This window comes from Neodiprion virginianus, chromosome 1, assembly GCF_021901495.1.
Source record: "Neodiprion virginianus isolate iyNeoVirg1 chromosome 1, iyNeoVirg1.1, whole genome shotgun sequence".
NCBI lineage: Eukaryota > Metazoa > Arthropoda > Insecta > Hymenoptera > Diprionidae > Neodiprion > Neodiprion virginianus.
The window spans coordinates 1,202,959-1,220,808 of record NC_060877.1 but is presented as its reverse complement, the minus strand read 5'-3'; the positions used below and the strand labels follow the sequence as shown (position 1 = coordinate 1,220,808).

Sequence of the window (17,850 nt, the reverse complement as noted above, 5' to 3'; positions counted from 1 at the left end):
GTTCACCCACGGCGATTTTCACCTGCATGTACTCCTCGACAACGCTGTTGAATTCATGAAGGATCTACGAGAGAAGAAGGGGAACAAACCATGGTTCTCTATATACGCGAGTGCGAAACAGCCCCGCGAAAGAAGAAGAAGTAGGTGGATGGGTTCGGTGAAGGAGGCTGGGTGGCGGGGGTATATGTATATCGGGTAAAATTTATTTTTATCAACTATGCAGGAGGCCTGGGGCTTGCTTTGATGTCTGCCGATGCATAGACATTAGCGTATAAATATTTAAACCCGCCTCCGATAGCGAGCGTACTACAGATGCTATCTATCTCTCTCACTCTCTCTCTCTCTCTCTCTCTCTCTCTCTTTCTCTCTCCCTGTACCCCCGTCTTTCTATCTTTTCATCCACCCATACATCCTCTTCTCTCCTCTCCTTCCGTATCCCTTAATATACTTGATTACACCGCATGTGCATCAGGGGGCTGTGGTAACTGCGTGTCAAATGTTTAAAAGAGAAAAGAGAAAAAAAAAAACGTTCCGCAGAAACTTGCGAACGCAACGCCTTGAATTGATAATCAATTTTGATCATTGCACACCGTTCGTCCGAAATTATCTCGACGTTGAATTTTACGACGCGCGGAGAACGTCGAGGTATACGGATTAACGGGGATATTGGAAATGGCGGCGAACTTCGGCGAGGACGAACAGGAATGGCGAGCGAGGAGGAATTGTGTGTGTGTGTGTGTGTGTGTCTGTGTATGTATGTATGTGTATGTATATACGCGTTCCGGAAAACGGGCGGAACCAGGAAGGCGGCAGCGAGGCTGCGAGGCTGAGAGAGGGTGACGAGAGAGCCGGAGAGCAGGGTAAAGAGAAACGAGGGAGAGCGAGTCGGGGGGGGGGAGAACGAGAGAGAAAAGGGTAATTACCAGATATAAAGGGTGGGTCTCGACGGTTCCCGGCTCTGGAAGTCTGATGAATATTTCACCGCGGCTGCTGCATTAGCTCGTAGCGAGAAGAACGTCGTCGCACTTGGCAGCACACCTACGCGCCGATCCCCGCCTCTTTTACTCCCCTTTGTTTTTCCTTCTATAGCAATTTCGTTTCCACCAACCCAATTCCACCTAACGATTACCATGCCTTAGGTAAAGTAGCAGCAGCGGTAGCAGCAGCAGCGGCGGCGATCTGATCGTTTGAGGAGAACAGCGGAAAAGAAGAAATAAAAATACTTACCTTGAAATTTTTAGCCATGCGATTATACCTATGAATAACGTATGTAAGCGCGGTAGAATATATTTTAAGCTTCTCGAATCCCGAATGGACATCAGACTAAGACTGAAACTTTGAACGCGGCTTGTTCTGCCAAAATTGCACCTCGTTAGAGGTAGAATATCTCGACGTTTACCAGATTTCTTTTGTCGAAAATTCCCATAGTTAGGTGTTGGGCAGGCAACCGTACCCACCACCTTGTAATTCAACTCGATTCAAACTTTCGCGTGATGGTGATGGTGGTGGTGGCAACAGGTTACAAGAAGTACAGGGTATTATTTTCCCCGAGGTGCAGGTTAGCGTGATCGTTTCAATGCGGCTCTTTTCGCCGGTCGGCGCGCAACTCGCGTGGATTAGAACATGGCAGCGAGGAAAGAAGAGAGCTGGGACAGGTGTAAAAGGAGGAAAAAATATCGCGACTTTACCAGTGAGAAATCAAGCAGCATGTATACGCGAAGAACGCCCGCTTCGCTGATTGTGACCACCACCTTTTCAATCTGAAAACCAACAGACTTGTATACAGGTATCTACCTGGACAAGTAAAAAGGATGCTATGGTCAAGGATACACCCACATTTCTTCTACACGTATCCACGTCGCATCGAGAACCGCAAGGCGAACTCGCGGTCGAGCAGCAGCGAATTTGAATAAGGTGGGGACGGAAATTCAGCTGTCGTCCTCCGGGCAAAAAACGACAAAAAAGATCGGGATCGGATGCCGAACAACCGGGTCTGGGAATTTGTAGAAATGCCGTTCCCTATACACGGTGTTAAATTCGAACGAGAATTGAAGTAGATTCAAATCTTTGAAATTTGGTAGTTGGAGCCACGTCGATCTTCGCAGCAACTTCGAAACTATGACTGAATGTTTTCGTGAACGAGAATTACCGCGGTGGCGACACGCGTGCTAATCATTGCCTAAAAAATGTTATATACAAAAGAAAATTGAAAGAGGAATACGAAGGGCGTGGCGGGGTGGTAGGAAAGGGGGGAAATGAAAACAACGGGAACAACAACCCTGTCGAATCGAGACGCGGTGAACGTACGGAACGAAACGGAACGGAACGAGCCATCGACTGCGCGGAGGACCACTTCAGGCCCGCAACGACCCTTTTTGGAGTCGGGTATACACTCGAGGCTCGACACGCACACGGGTCCAGGTACATTCGGAGTTATCGGCGCGTGTATGAATATTCAGAAACCCCGGGGACACACGTAAATAACGCATATACTCACGTGCGTGCCGTACCGGCAGCGTGGTCTCGAATTATCAGAATTTCGAGTACATAACACACATATGCGGCTCTGTCGTTTCGTTCCGGTGGAAAACGAAGGCACCTCTGCTGCCTGACGTGCTCCTCTCTCCCATATTCGTTTCAATTGGGATGCTGGACGGGAGGGGGGGAAGGGGGGGAACTTCGGTTATATGGAACTTGAAAAGTTTATTGTCCGCAGAGGGACAAAGTGCGTTCATTGACTTTCCGGTCACATCCCCCCTCCCCCCAATCCTCTCGCCCTTTTGCATCCCGACGCAGTTTCTTCAGCAGCTTTTTCATTTTCCGATTCGTTCTCTCCGACTGTAGCATATGTGTATTAAATACATATTATTGTACACATACGTGTGCGTATCTCTAACCTCTTCAACGTCGAGGTTAAGGTTGTAACACAAACAACGTTCTCTGTTTTTCTTTTGATTGACAACGTTTACCCTGTGCTCGGTCAGATTTTTCTCGATCTTATCCACCAAAGGAATAAATAGAGGGAAATAAAACTGCATCTGAGATCAAACGGTGTCTCCGTGAGTCGCTGGTAGTCCAACAAACCGACTTGACCCGTGTGCACGGCACGTGTATAACTTATCTTTCCTTTCTTGTTGGAAAAATATATATATGCATGCGGTATGTACGTATCGAGTAATTTTTGCCTCAAAATTTGAGCCCAAAAAGAAGAGAAAAGAAACAAAATATCGCCAGAGTGTTCTCTTGTGGTTATTTTTATACACGTAGATATCGTGTGGTTATTTGGGTGAGTCACGGTCGGGTATGTAAACTATACTCTACCCCATCCTTCGTTGATATTTTGGCACTAGCGGTGGAGAACGGCACGGAGAGAAGCATAGGACGATGCCTGGTGAGAGAAGCAGCTATGGGTTCGGCGATTGTTTTTTGTCCGAAGATCAATGCGACCGGTCTTAGGTTCACTGGATATCCACACCGGCAACCAACGCCAACGTTCTCTTTCTCTCCAACTCACTGCTGGTTAGCTAGGTGGCCTCTCGACGGATGATGCATCATTTTGCTCTCCGGCAAGCCTGAAGAGGTCCCCAAACCAACCTACCTTCGTTCGCCCCCCTGCCGACTATACCATGTTTCGCGGACTGTCTCCGAATGGACCTTGCAATTACAAAGAATTCAAGAATCCACTCTACACTGTCAGCCTGAGGTGAAACGAGCTGATTTCTTAGGAATTATGTCGGGCAAGTCAAGTCATGGGAGAAAAAGCGAATGAGGTGAGTAAGGAGCTTGTCGTTGACGCGGCTGCTCGAGCCAGCAATGACAGAGTTGTGCTACCCTCTCTTACAGAGGGGTGAAAAACCACTCGATGAGTAAGGCGATGATCTTTTTCGCGTAATTGAGGTTAAAATGCACCCGAATGAGGCTCCATGACGTTCTATACAAGCCAGACGACGGGGGTCGTGCCCAGCTAACAATACGTCGACCCTTCCCACACCGTTGTATACAGGGCACTCCGCGCACCGTCGTATTGCCAACAACGGCGTTCGCTCGCGAATGTGTTCGGTTCGGTCCCGGTCGAAGTGGAGGCAACGTTGGCGCTAATACACCGAAGCGAGCGAGCTCTTTGCCACTCCGCGGAGCAGAAATTGATACGATAAATTCCGGGTCTGAATTGGCTCCGTCGAGCTGGAAAGAGAGAACCACCCCACCTTCCGTCTCCTGCTCCTACTCTTCGTTCGTTCTCCACACCAGATTCAAACTCTAGCCTCCGAACTTCACTGTGTTCGCCGATCTAAAGTTTCCAAGAACATTTCCAATGAAGGCAGTATCATCGATACCGGATGGTGGAGGTGTAAATTCCCCCTTAATTGAAATGTGTAAATTCACGCGAAAAACCATTTATCGTGTCACCAAGGATTTCCGAAAGTTGAAAGAAAAAAAAGCAACGACAAGAATCGAACAGCCGGTTTATCATATCACATGGTATTACACTCACTGGACATCGCAGGGTGAAACGAGCGAGTGTCGCCGCAAGCCTGAGAGTGGGGAGAGGCTGGATGCACAATGCACACAACTGTTGGATCCATTATGCCTACTTAATTAGGCTATAGCATGTCATGCCCCGGTTGGTAAGCAGGCATGTCCGTCAATAGTTGGACAAGATAGTATGCCTACTACATCATCGATGTAGCGGTGGCCGCGTGCATCACCAGCAGCAGTATCAGCAATCCACTATACAACGCGAGTTTAACCAGCTCTCTCTCTTTCTCTCCCTCTCTCCATGCACGGATCGAACTATGAGGGTTTTTGGCGGACTGGATATATACACGCGGTGTTCAGGACCCCTGCATCAGCGAGGAAGTCCCCGCAGTGAAGAGCAGACAAGATTATAATCTGTCCCATTATTGTGCCATCGACGTCCCGTAGGGGATTTTTCTATTTGACAATGCAGTTACACTTTTGTCTGTCCTTTTAACATTGCGTATTCCCTTCTCTTCTCTTCGCTTCGCTTCTCCGCCCTCCTTTTCCCGTTACGCGATGCGATACGCACCCTCCTCGATCCCTCCGCTCGCGTATGTTCATACGGGATCAGCACTACCGCCGACGGGAAAAGGGGTTCCACGGCATAATCCTACCTGCATGCATGCGATGTCCTATCCCCATTGTTTGACAGCCCCTGTGACATACGGGAGGACACGTGGGGCGACGAGGGCTTTACTGTCACGTCGTAATCGACCGTGTTCTACATACCTTATATTGCTTGTCCGACGTACGCGGACGTCTGACGATGGGAAAAGGTGCCCGGTTAAAAAGACAGCGGACGGACCGTTGTTTCAAATATCATTCGTTCTGCAAAAATGAAACACCTCCAAGTTGGCGCACAGTGCCAGGAAAACCTCAAAAACATTCCAACGTTTCGGGTTTGAATTCAATTTTTAACGATCAGAAACAACTTGTACAACTTTTCGAGACGATTAGACATTTCGATGCGACTTCGTTCGGCGGAGGTGCAGGAAGTTACGGTCTGCTGTCTCAACTGGTTCTCCTCTCCACCGGTGTTTCTCTCTTCCCCGCTCGCCGACATACGTGGCTACGTACGGTATATAATACCGTCGAGTGTGTAGCCTGCCAGCGGGGGCCGTAACCACGCATTAAGTACTGCCGAGGGTAAACTGGGAAATTGATTGTCATATGTAATAACGGTTATTAGGTAAGCGTTGACAGCGGTGCTCCCACCCCGGGCACGTAACGTGCCGAAGGCTCGTCCTTCGCTTCTTCCTCCTCCTCGAAGAAGGCGCGCTGCGTGCACCGCGTACACGGCGTGCTACACAAGCGAGCCTGTGTAGCAGAGGCTGGTGGTACACGCACCTCCTACCTGCCTACGTGGCGGCGGAGCACGCATGTGTGTATATATTATACCTACCGTGTCCAGAGGCCCGATTTCTCGCTCGGCCAGAGCAAACAACATGGGAATCGCAAACACCAGGCGCACGGTGTACAGTCAATAAGTAAATACACACCGTGCATTATATGTTGCGCAAACTTTGAGGTACGCCCCGTGATCCGGCTACTCGGGATATACCTACAACCGGAGTATGGATTACATCCCTGAGGAGATATAATCCAAAATCGAGAAGAGATGACAAATAATTGGCTAACCATATGGAAACGAGGAAACGAAATACCTGGGAGTTCTTTCTTTTTTTCTTTCGCTTTCAAGGCTGGTTAGCGGTCATCGTGCCGCGTTGAAAGTTTGGGTACGGTACCGAATTATAGTGAAAATTGAGGGAAGAACCGTGGTGATGGGCGGGGCGCGGTCCTGGACGACGATTATCAGGTCCCGGTGGTCCTGGCTGTCTACGTTTTCGTCCTTTTTGGTAGCGGCTACTACCGCGGTATCCGCGTGACTGTGATTATCATCCCCCGTTGAGTTTTGTTTGTCGGCAAGATCAAGGCGCCGGTTCTGCCCGCAGTGGCGAGCCGTGCAGGCCGGTTGGAGAGGAGGTTGTTAGTTAGTCCGAACGAACGGGCTGCTGCTGCTGCTGCCGTTGCTGCCGAGCTCTCTTCTCGCTCCTCGTTGCCCAGTGACAGTATGGCGCGAGCAGCCCACACACACAGACACAGACACACACTCGCGTACCGACCACACTTGCTGCACTCCTCCTTCTCCTCGCCGACTCCTCAGCCTCTCTTCGTCTTCCTCCGGTGGGTGGCCTTCTTCGCGTCCGCGGCAGACCGCCCGTAATTACAGGTTCCTTATTTACAGGCTGTTACACACTTCGTTAGCACGTCACTTATAAAGTAGTTGTAACCACTTAGTAGATAGCTGGCTCGGCGAGGGTCGCTGATGCTGACCGAATGAGCGAACGAGCGCCGGACCTAATGGCTGCTCACCTCTTACGAACCGACGTCTTACGGTTGATCGTCCTCGAGGACCTCGTCGTCGGACCTTATACGTCTATGACGTCTTCTGTTCCATCTCTCTGTCCTTCGCTTTCTAGTTTTCCCACTTATGAATGAAACTCACCACCGCGGTATTCTTGTAGTCGGTTTTGTCCCCTGCTGCTGCTGATGTTGATCATCCCAAGGTGTACTAGACCACCGCCTATCTCGTGAATGAATCGCGTGCTGCCCGATGCCCGCCTGCTGTTAGCTGCACCTTACAACTGCCAACTTGCTTGTTTGTCGTGTATCTGTCGCTACCGTATTATAAACCGTTGAAAAAATTTCTTCGACAATTACATGCTTTTCTTACCAAGGCTGTACAACCTCTCACCTGACAATTCCATAAGGATCTTGTTTTTTGTCTGTAGTAAAAGACACGTCAGTTTTATTACACTGAGAGGAGAAACAAAAATTTCGTATAAATTGTCTTTGAGATTAAGTTCATGTCAGGATAAGTAATCGAAAATTTCCCAGTCGTTTCCCGTGACGGAAAATGATTGAAGATTGGTAATAATGGTAATATTTTCGCCAAAACCGACCCGCCATAATCAAGGTTGAGGATCTATGCAACAATGCACACGTCACACGTTTTTTCTCTCAGTGAAATGAAAAATTTGAATTTTTTTTTTCAACATTGCTCAATGCAACGCTTCTTTGATATGAAAAAAAGCTCGAATATTAATTCAGTTTTGTTCGTACATGTATATTTCTTTTCTTGATTATTTCGTCTTGATGCGTTGTGTTGTGTGTTTTCTTTACATATTTTCTTGGTTTTTTTTTTCTCCCTCCGTTGCCGATAGTCCCTCGCTTCTTCTTTCTAATTTTTTTTTTTTCTTTCGTTGACATCCACTTTGGCCGGGCAGTAATGAGATTTGAGAAAAGGGAAACACCCCTGTAGTACCCTTGTCATTATGTGGAATTGGATCTTACACGTTAGGTACCTGACGTATTTCAATTTATTCTTCTCTGTTTCGTTTTTTTCCCTCCCCCACCTTCCCTTCCTCTTCATCCATGTTTTATTTTACATTATTCATTTTGTGAAAATTTTACCAAGCGCGCGCGTTTCAACGTTGTCGTTTGCATCTACTCGGCGCGGCCTTGCGGGGATTGTTAGTTTGTTGCATTCGAGCAAAACTTTCTTCGAATAATTACGATTGTAATTAAAATTTTACTGAAAGATGCACGAGATGCCGGGAGGATACCGACTCTCCTCCCCCCTTCTCTCATTTTCTCTCCTCCCGCTCCTCCGATTCTCCTCGTCGCGTGTCACCGCGACTAACACGCGCAAGAGAGAGCATCCCAGGCCCATAATTGGGGCTGCCGCGCGCATCACGAGAGCCAGAGGCTGAAGCTGAGCCAGCAACGGGGGACAATAGATGCATCCGACTGTAAAATATCAAGGAATCTCTCTCTTCTCTTCTCGAACGCGAGTCATCTCCCAGTCTTTTACTCGATTCGCATTCCGTACACTCGCATAATCTGTATTTTCAATGCATTTTTCCTCGATCAATTGACACACCGTTATCAAAGGGAATAACGCTACGTCATCATGATTAGCGATGATTCGTTTGATTCGTTTAAAAAATGTCAAAAACGTGTATATGTACATATATGGATATCGTCTTTCATTTGTTGGTTTTTTTTTCTGGTTATTATATGCATTTTTAATACGATACTGTTATGATGAATCTTGGAAAAGTGAAGGAGTATGCGAGGACAAGAACGGGAATGACGAGAACGGGAAACGATATTCCGAATGAAATACGAATGGCCAATCAGCGGAGACGTTCATTTAAACCACAGCTTTGCAGCAGCAGCAGCAGCAGCAGCAGCAACGCCAATGAAAGGCATTTAGCCAATCTAAAAGGTCTTTTCATTAGACATTTCACTCTTTGTCTCTCCTACCGCGCTCGCTCAGGTTTATATTTTAAATGCTAATTGCAACTTTTTAATGGGCCAGCCAGCCAGCCAGCCAGCCAGCCGCGGGAATGACTCCTCACTGCGTGGCGTATATGTATAGCGAAAGGAAGGAATAAAGGAGGAGAGAAAAAAGTATTTGAAAATAAAAAATGTAAGGTATAAAAAGGAGAGAAGGAAAAACTAGCGCCGAGGGGCGAGGAGAAGAAGAAAAAGAAATTCCTCCTCGCCCCCGTCTCGCGGTCCTCAGGAGCATGGCGGACGCATTTTTGTCTCGGTAGCATAATGGAAAAATTACGGCTTTCGCGACATTATACTCTTCCCTTTTTTTTCACCCTCTAACCAGCGGCAGCCACCAGGATCGAGGGTTCGGGCCACTCGCCTAACTCCACTCTTACTTCTCGCTGCACGTATGAACAATATCGCACTCTCGCAGAATTTACCCGCTGGATGAAACGACGGGGATCGGTTTTAACCATGGAAGTACCTTGGGTCGGTATTTCCTGCATACGCTCCGTGTTTGTCTCTCCGCTACTTACCGTTTATGGAAACTACCTACGACGTTCGAAGTGCGTTTTCAAAACCAAAAGCTGCACCGGATGCGGAATCAAATGGAAAAGCAACGGTGCCCGCGTGAATGGAGCTGCGGATTCAGTTGGCTCCCGCATTCATACACCGCTTTAGTCGTACTCTCTGCATTTGGTAATTAAATTAACCGTTTATAATCATCATTATTCAGCGGAGAAACTTGCTCCTCATTCCTCCTCAACTTCAATACTCTGTGTGCTCTGATTCAGCTCTGCAGGACTGCAGTTGGCCACGAGGCTCGTAATCAACTTGGTCGCAATAAAAGAGTCTGAACGAGAAAGAGAGAAAGAGAGATAAATCGAGGTAATGGATGGATGAAAGATATTTTATGCGGAAATTATGAAGAAGGGATAAACTCACCTCAGAAATAAAAAAAGAAATATTATATTACTCCCCGTTAAAATCGTCGATGCTTTTTCATACTCTTTTTTATTTTAGGTACATCAAATGCATTGATGTGTACGAATTGGTGGACCAATTAATCGCAGCTTTAAATGATAGTACAAAATATTTATGCAATCAGACCATTTGCGTGTGTGTGTATCTATTGAAATTGAAAAGTTCATCCATCCGTTAGATTACAACATTATTTCACTTTTTTCATCCTGTTTATTTGTTTTGTCTTAATTTTTTTTTTTGCTAATCTTAATTTAATCACCAACCAATTTGCCGTATCGTAGTAACAATCTTGGCGTTTTTTGTATCAATATAAGGAGTGCAGTATGCACTATTGCACATTCGGAAGACCATCAGTTCTTGTGTTGAGCACACACACAGCCATCGATGGTGCACAATAGGGAAAAGCTCGCGGCAGTCAAGGAGGAGGGGTGAAAAATGGAGTCCGATCGTCTTCCGGTCCTTGTTATGGTCCCCGTGCCTAATCAGTGAATTAAAGGAGCTTGCCTAAGGACGCCGTGGCGTCGTTGCGGAGTGAGAGACGAGATGCTCTTCGAGGCTGACGGTGAAGGCTAGGGTGTTCTTTCGAGACCGGAAGTGGCTACGTGGCGGACCCAAAGGTCGCGCGGATCCAGCGCTAACGACCATTCTTGTATGTCGGTTACACCCTGAACGTTGAACACACCCTAGCACCGATTCCTTGATAACAATTTCCCGTCAAGCGGATGGAAAATGAGAGGAAAATCAGAGATCTTAGGAACACGGAAGACGGTGTTGGAAGAAAATAGAGACACTCTGTCAACGTAAACTTCGGTACTCTTCGAGCTTCGGGATGAAAACAAGGACACAAAAATGTTTTTATTCATTTGTCAAACAAGTTAACTTCAAACATGCTGCGGTTTTCGCAAATAAGGGTGCTTCGATGTCTCCGCGTAATCCATGGGTATTATCGCAGGATTTGTGGAAGGATAGGGATCAAGGCTCGGCTGTTGTTGACCAGTCGATCTTGCGCTACATGCACACTACATCGCGGTGTAATAAAGGCAAGGGACAGTCTTTGTGCAAGCAACAGTTCGCAGGGACGGTATTTTTGACGGACAGAGGGTGAAACCCGCGAGACCGGGAAGAACGGCAGAAACTCTTGGGTCGAGTCGAGTCGAGTCGAGTCGAGTTGGTCGGGTTGTTGCCAGGACGGTGTAACTTTGTCCGTCCATTGGCATCCTCTGTCCCAGTCCAGAGACCGACTTCGGACTTGGATTGTGTGATGATGCGGTGCCCTGTGAAATCTCCCTCGAGAACCGGGGATGAGGCCATACCAATATACTAAAAGCAGAGGGAAAATATACGCAAACGTGAACAAGAGCGCTGGCCTCGAACGCCGTTCCATCCATATCGCCGCCTGCTCGCGTACGTGTGTCCTTTTGTCCGCCTCTGAGGTTCGCCATTGTGTGTCCGACTCTCCGACTACGATGGTCCTTCATTTTACCTCTTCGGCGTCACTCTTAATCCATCGCAACCTCATCGTCATCATGACGAGTAGATCCGGACTATCGTACGATTATTTTCGTGGTCGAGTAACGTCTCAAATCAAGGATTTGCACGTCTCAATATTGAGAAAATTTAATATGGAAACCTGGAGTCTGTGTTATTGATATAAGCTTTCTTCGTTTCATCGAACACCTTTCTTTCGCCCAACGAAGTTATTGCTCTGAACTCGGTCGTGTAATCTGTGCGGCGGATAAACCTGTTTTCCCAGCTATACTCACCGGTACCGTGCCTCGCAGTGTGTGTGTGTGTGTGTGTGTGTATGCACAGCATCGCGCTTTGCTAATTCGAGCGTTCGAATTCCCTCGACACTTGGAGAAATTCTCTCGCCGGAGTCCTTACAGATGGTAGGTTGGATTGCAGGGTGTTGGTAATGTGCATCTCTATACCGCGTTCGAGTCTCGCTCATCAGTAGCTAAACAGAAACAGTCCGGGTTTTCCTGATCTGTAAGCAGCCAGCCAACCAGCCAGTCAGTCAGTCAGTCAGCCAGTAACCTGCTCGGCAAACTCTCACACACACACAGACGCACACGCGCGCGCGTAATTTTCGATGCGGAGAGACCGATGGTTAAATATTTGAAAGTTCCTCCGGATATTCAGTACAAATCTATTCCTCGTTTGCTAAAATGCGATTGGGCTCGGATTATTCAAATTAGTCAAGCAATCGTTACGCGGTACATCAGAAGGTACTTTTCTGCGTTGATTTGTTATTCTATAATGTACTTCTTTTACGACGGATTATCGGTCTTTGAAATCGATTGGTACCTACGTTATTTTTTGCCAAATCGTGCAAAGAGCAAGTGGCGAAAAGGTACGAAATAAAGTGGAATGGATGTGCATGCATATAAAAAAAAGAAAGAAGAAAAATAAAGATAAGGAGGAGGAGGGGAAAATGTTTTACCTCCCGAAGCCAGAGATAAAAATAAATCGGCTCTCGCGAGGTTTCCGCAACGTGGGGTCGGCCGTGTCCTCGAGGAAATAGGTGGGAGGGGGCGGGCGGAGAAAATCGGGAGGTGGAGGAAATAACCCCCGAAGCCGGTGGGCGAGGGGCTGCTCTTAATATTTGTAAGGTTTTCCATCCGATCGGGAGAGCGAGAGCCAGCGTGGGTGTAAAACGCGCTGTGTGTGCGTGCAATACGAAATACGCAAATCCTCGTACAATCCGCAAGCTTTTCTTGAAAATGCGAATAAGACCCAGGGGGAGAAATATTTTAAAGATTTGGTCTGCCTAAATCGGCTCCGCGCGATATCGTGCGGACTCATCGGGAAATCGAAACTTTGCATTTAAAATGTAAATCGTACGATAAGGCGAAATCAGATTCGCCGTAAATTACCCGTTTCAAAATACGTTCCAATCTCTGTAACCTTACGAGGCAAGTTCACGTACAGGTATGTAAAATGTGGTCAGTTCTCAAACTCAACCGGATGAATTGAAACGGACAAAACACCGAACAGCCTAGCTTCGTGCCCGGAAAAATGATCAACCAGCTCTTGAATCCGTTCGGGATCGCCGTTGTAGCGAGCATGCTTAATTATTACACACGCGCACATGAACACGGAATGGGAACGACGACGGCGTTCTCGGTGCGGCGACCCTCCCACCACCACTGTGTGCCCAGAGTTTGACGGAGAACGTGGGGTTAAGTCTTTGGTGTCAACGACAGAACCGCGGCGAGGCTGGTGAGACTTACCCTGCTGCTTGCCCGTGGGCTCGGGTAGGTAATTAGGCTGTACCTGCCCTCGAACGAAGGTACGAAGCGCCAAACGCCGAGGCCATTTCCATTTGTCACGTCCAGGAAACTTGGTGCGCTAATCGCAAACCTGCCGGGGATACGTCAACTCGAGTTTAATACAGGCAACCGTCTGCCTCTCCATGCCTCTCCCACCCTTCCTTCCTGCATCCCAAACCTACGCTGCTTCACTTTAGTTCCGAAAGTTTAACCTCCTCTGTCTCGAGCAGATCTACCAACCCACACACCGTACGCTGATAGATACTCCTGCTCTATCCGGAACGTTTTGCTTTCGCGGATTCATTGTCAAAATCAAGGTGCCCGTTTATCACCAATCAGGAGCTGAGAATTTTGTCTCTAGAGGATAATACCCGATTCGGAGACCCGATTTTAACGGAAAGATTAGTAGACGGATGCTTGAAATCAATAACTGGATTAGGATCTGATAAGCTTTATCACAAAATTATCATCCTCTTGGTGTATAACAAAAAAGAAAGGGGAATGGAATCCATGAACTTTCATCGAACCATTTCAGTGATTCGTAATCAGCGAGATCAAATGATTGATCCAATTTCAACGGATAATGGCTCGTTTTATTCCTAAATGAATCCTATACAAATCCCATAATGTGAATGAATGATAAGATGAATGTTTTTTTTTTTTATTTTCTTCAAGAGCGTTGTGCATCTGTACTATTTGGTCGACCCGAACTGTAGTTATTCGGTATTTGTTTCGTAATTCTTTCGCATCTACATTGCTTTGATCGTTTAAACGCGATACATCTGAACTACCGCAGCATGTCTTAGATTCGATAAATTCGCGGGTATACGAGCATAACGATTTATACAACAAGCGTGACGAATCTTTGGTATGCGTATTGGGTTATCAAGTTTCTACCTAGTAACGTTTTCCCAGATTCGTCGTTCATCGAAATCGTTGCAAAATGATTACTATGAAATCCTCCTCTATGTTACAGAGGATTGCACGTTCGACGTACGTCGTTAATTCTTCGATCAAAAATTCCATTGCATTCCGAAATGTCTGGACAGCGTATCATAAGTAGTAAGATCTTAGCTACTACCACTTTAGCAACGATAGCGACAATATTTCTTCGATATTTTTTTTGTATCTCCATTCGGCGAGATCATCGCGGCGACGCGATGGTCAAAGGGACAGAATCATCCACCCTATAGATCGAGCAAAGGAAGTAGGTACACACAGCCAGGGTGAATAAATCGAAGGTCCGAGGTTCGGCGTTCTCGGCGCTGCGCGGGCTTCTCGCGTTCCTCTCCGATATTACGTTCTCTTCGCTCGCCGAGGCCGAAGCCGGGCAGGTATTTACGCGGGGGTGGGTCGGTGTATCGGGTAAGGATCGACCGTATTTTCCAATCTCCCGGAACGTATTTGAATTCCAGCGTTGGCTGACTACGCCGAGGCCCGTCCGAGCCCCAGAGCCCAGAGGCCGGGGGGCCGCGATATTCGTAGGCGGGTCGCCGGCGCGGCCGTTACACTGCGATTGAATGCTAGGAATTTCATCATGAGTTGGAGTCGGGGGTTCGGGGGTGGCTGCGAGGAGAACCGCCCTCGGCCACCCTCAAAATACACCCCGAAGCCACCCCCCCTCGGCGACGACGTCATCCCTTGCCGTTGCCCCTGCTGCTGTTGCTGCTGCTGCTTAGCCGGGACCACGTCGGCCCGTTCCAATCATGATCCCATGCTGCACCGTTTGAAGTTTCGATTGAAACGGGGTCGGGGGCCGGGGGTTTTTGACTAAAGAACGACGAGTGGACCTATACATACACACACACATATATATATGTATGGATGTATATACATTGGATATATATACACGCATGTGTACACACATCGGCTATCCGGCTCCCACAACGCTCTCTCTCTCTCTCTCTCTCTCTCTCTCTCTCTCTCTCTCTCTCTCTCTCTCTCTTTTTCTCTCCCTCTCTCTGTCTCTATCTCTTGGGGGGTGCGGCCGAAAGTACATACATGGACACGGGTATGCTGATCGCGCAGGCTTTCTCGTACGCGTTATCCTACGCGTTCAGGTTATATCGTATCGCATCGCATCGCCCGCCGCTTCAGCCTCTGCTCAACCAACACCGGAAGTCAAGGATATTTTTGATCGTCGCGAGAATACGAAGGAATGTAAATAATGTTTCGAAATAGACGTATAGCTCTTTCTTTCTTTCTTTCCTTCCTTCTTTATCCGTCTCAAACTTCTCTTCCTCTTTACCTCCCCGTACTCGACAACGACGGTGTAATCTCGAACGGTGCAATGTTTATTTTATATTCAAACTAGCTGGGGTTGGGAAAAGAAATCCTGGGAGTTTACCCCCGTTACTTTTTTCTCTTATTTTTTCTTCTTATTTCTTCACTTTTCCTTTTCTTTAACAAATTTCTTGATTTAATTTTCTAATTTTACGTTTATTCCGGTAAAACGGTTGTGAAAAATAAACCTCTCTCGGGTCAATTATCTCAGTAACGAGTAGAAGATAAATCCACAATCTTACAGCATATACATAGATACATATTTATACACACACACGCACACAGACATACGCATCACTTGCGGCGATCCCTTGACGTTGAACGCAAGAGACGCTCGATCGGAGAGCAGCAAACGAAAATGTGTGACACTAACTGTATAGGCGGTGTAATAAATCGTGGCGATAAACGTAATTGATTCCGACGAAGAAGAAGAAGGAGAAGAGATGGAGAAAAAAGACAAAGTAGTGAAAAACGAGAAGCGAAAGCATGCGGTGCTAATTGTCGCGTTCGAACGAAAGAAGCGGCCTGCAGCGGCAGCGGCAGCGGCAGCAGCGGCATCTCGAACGTATTTAGATTTATCGTTTGTCAGGCGGTCGTTCCTCGCTCCTTCTCATCCGGCTGCCTGGGGATCTTCTCGGAAGATGTTATTGCCGAAAAATCAATTTTGTGAGGGCTCGTTGTCGCTGTCGTTTCGAATGCAAAGCGGCATTCTGCTGTGGCACCTGAATTACCAAATTTGCATTTTTGAGGAAGAACGAGAAGCCCGCGAAATTGCCACCATTGAAACGACGAAGGCGGATTTTAGAATTTTATAAAGGTCCTCCTCAACCTTGTTTTCCCTTGCAAACCAATCGGTGGTATAATCTTCGTCACACTTACCGAACACTCGCTGTTTAAATACATTCATGTGTTATTTGTACCTTTCGATACGATAAAAAATTAATTTGGCAGATTTTCGATCACACGAATTCGTATAATACATAAATTAGAGACGAGAAAAGAAGCGCAAAAAAAGAAAAGACAAACAAACATCAAAACACCCGAATTTCTCCAACGTGTCACGCTCCGCACGATATAATTTTCACGATTTAAAAACGAGAGCGTTTTTATCACCGGGTCGAGATCTGGTCCACCGAATGATCGGAGTATTGCCCCACCTGGCAATCAGCGATGCAGGAGAGGGTTAAATGTAAATGAAGAAAGCGTACGTACGCGCCCCAACTCTCACCGGTTATTACCCGACTAATAACGCGTCGGTAATAACATGTAATTTGGCAAGATCACTTAGCTCGGAGGATCGTATCAGCAGAGTTATATCGTACGTACGTATCGGCCGGTGCTGCGTGGCAGCGACATGCGGCGGAGGCTGAAGCGGACCCTGCCTGCATCCATGGCTTGGGCTCAACGATCTCGCTGTTTGGCAAATTAATGAATGAATGAACGAACGAGCGAACAGACGAACGGCACAGTCCCGGAAAATACGGGGGGCCCCGGAGAGGCACGTGGACTGATCCTATCGCCGATCTCTTTGTGACCAGATTCGACACAATGATACGTGTTGCGCACAGCTTTCGTTCACCCCCTCCCCCTACCCCTCCCTGAAATACATATATCCTCCCCCCTCATGATACATGTATGTAATACTCTGCTTTTTACGACCGCCTATAATGGCCGTGTATGTAAACCTTGAAGTGCAACAAATTTTTGGGCATTTTCGTTTCGATATTATTAATCATTCGATCGACCATTCCGCCAATCGATTAAGGACCGTTCCGATGTGTTTTATGATCGTCGTAGTTTGTGAAACTTGGAACTTCTTTGGTCGGTATACCCGTTTGTGTTTTGCCAAGTCGTTGTAGTCGGAGGATGTGTGAAATGTAGAGTCGAGTCGAAAGAGGGTTAAACCGAAAACTTGAACAGAGGTTTGAAAAGTATAGCCGAATGTACAGTATAATCTAGTTTGTTGTACATCTAACTAGAAAAAGTTTCTACGATGGCGGGGTAAGACGGTCAACATTTCGTGCTATTCCCCTCAGTATGTATGTATACACGAAAGCTTGAAACGTCAACGCTGTTCGGAGAGACGAGAAATTCAAGTGCATTACGTCCACGTTACCTCGGTATTTACCTGTGTGTGCGTTTAGGTGACGGTGTTTTAAGAGAGAGCGACGCAGACGGTGCTGAGGAGAAAAGGCGGAAGAAGGGGGCAACCGGGTGTCAAAGTCTCTAGCTAGTTTGCCTCGTAATTTAGGGAGGTACATACTATCGCGTCGTTTGCAATTAACTCCTCTTGGTAATGTCACGTCAGCACGTCCCGCTCCTCATTTCCAGCCCGGTAACAATCTTCGCGTCGCTCGACGTGTTAACGGCTCTCTCTTTCGCTCCGTTGTTGCGCGCTTTTATCTTACCCTGTGAAAATTTTCTAATCGAGTTTTTACAAGCCCCCTTT

At 47.2% G+C, this 17,850-nt stretch overlaps 1 protein-coding gene across 6 annotated transcripts in view; it reads left to right on the top strand.

Annotated features, from left to right (window-relative positions):
* The window catches only part of LOC124299490 (protein pangolin, isoforms A/H/I/S), a 132,132-nt gene that overhangs the window by 77,527 nt on the left and 36,755 nt on the right, over positions 1 to 17,850 (top strand). The window lies entirely within an intron of this gene.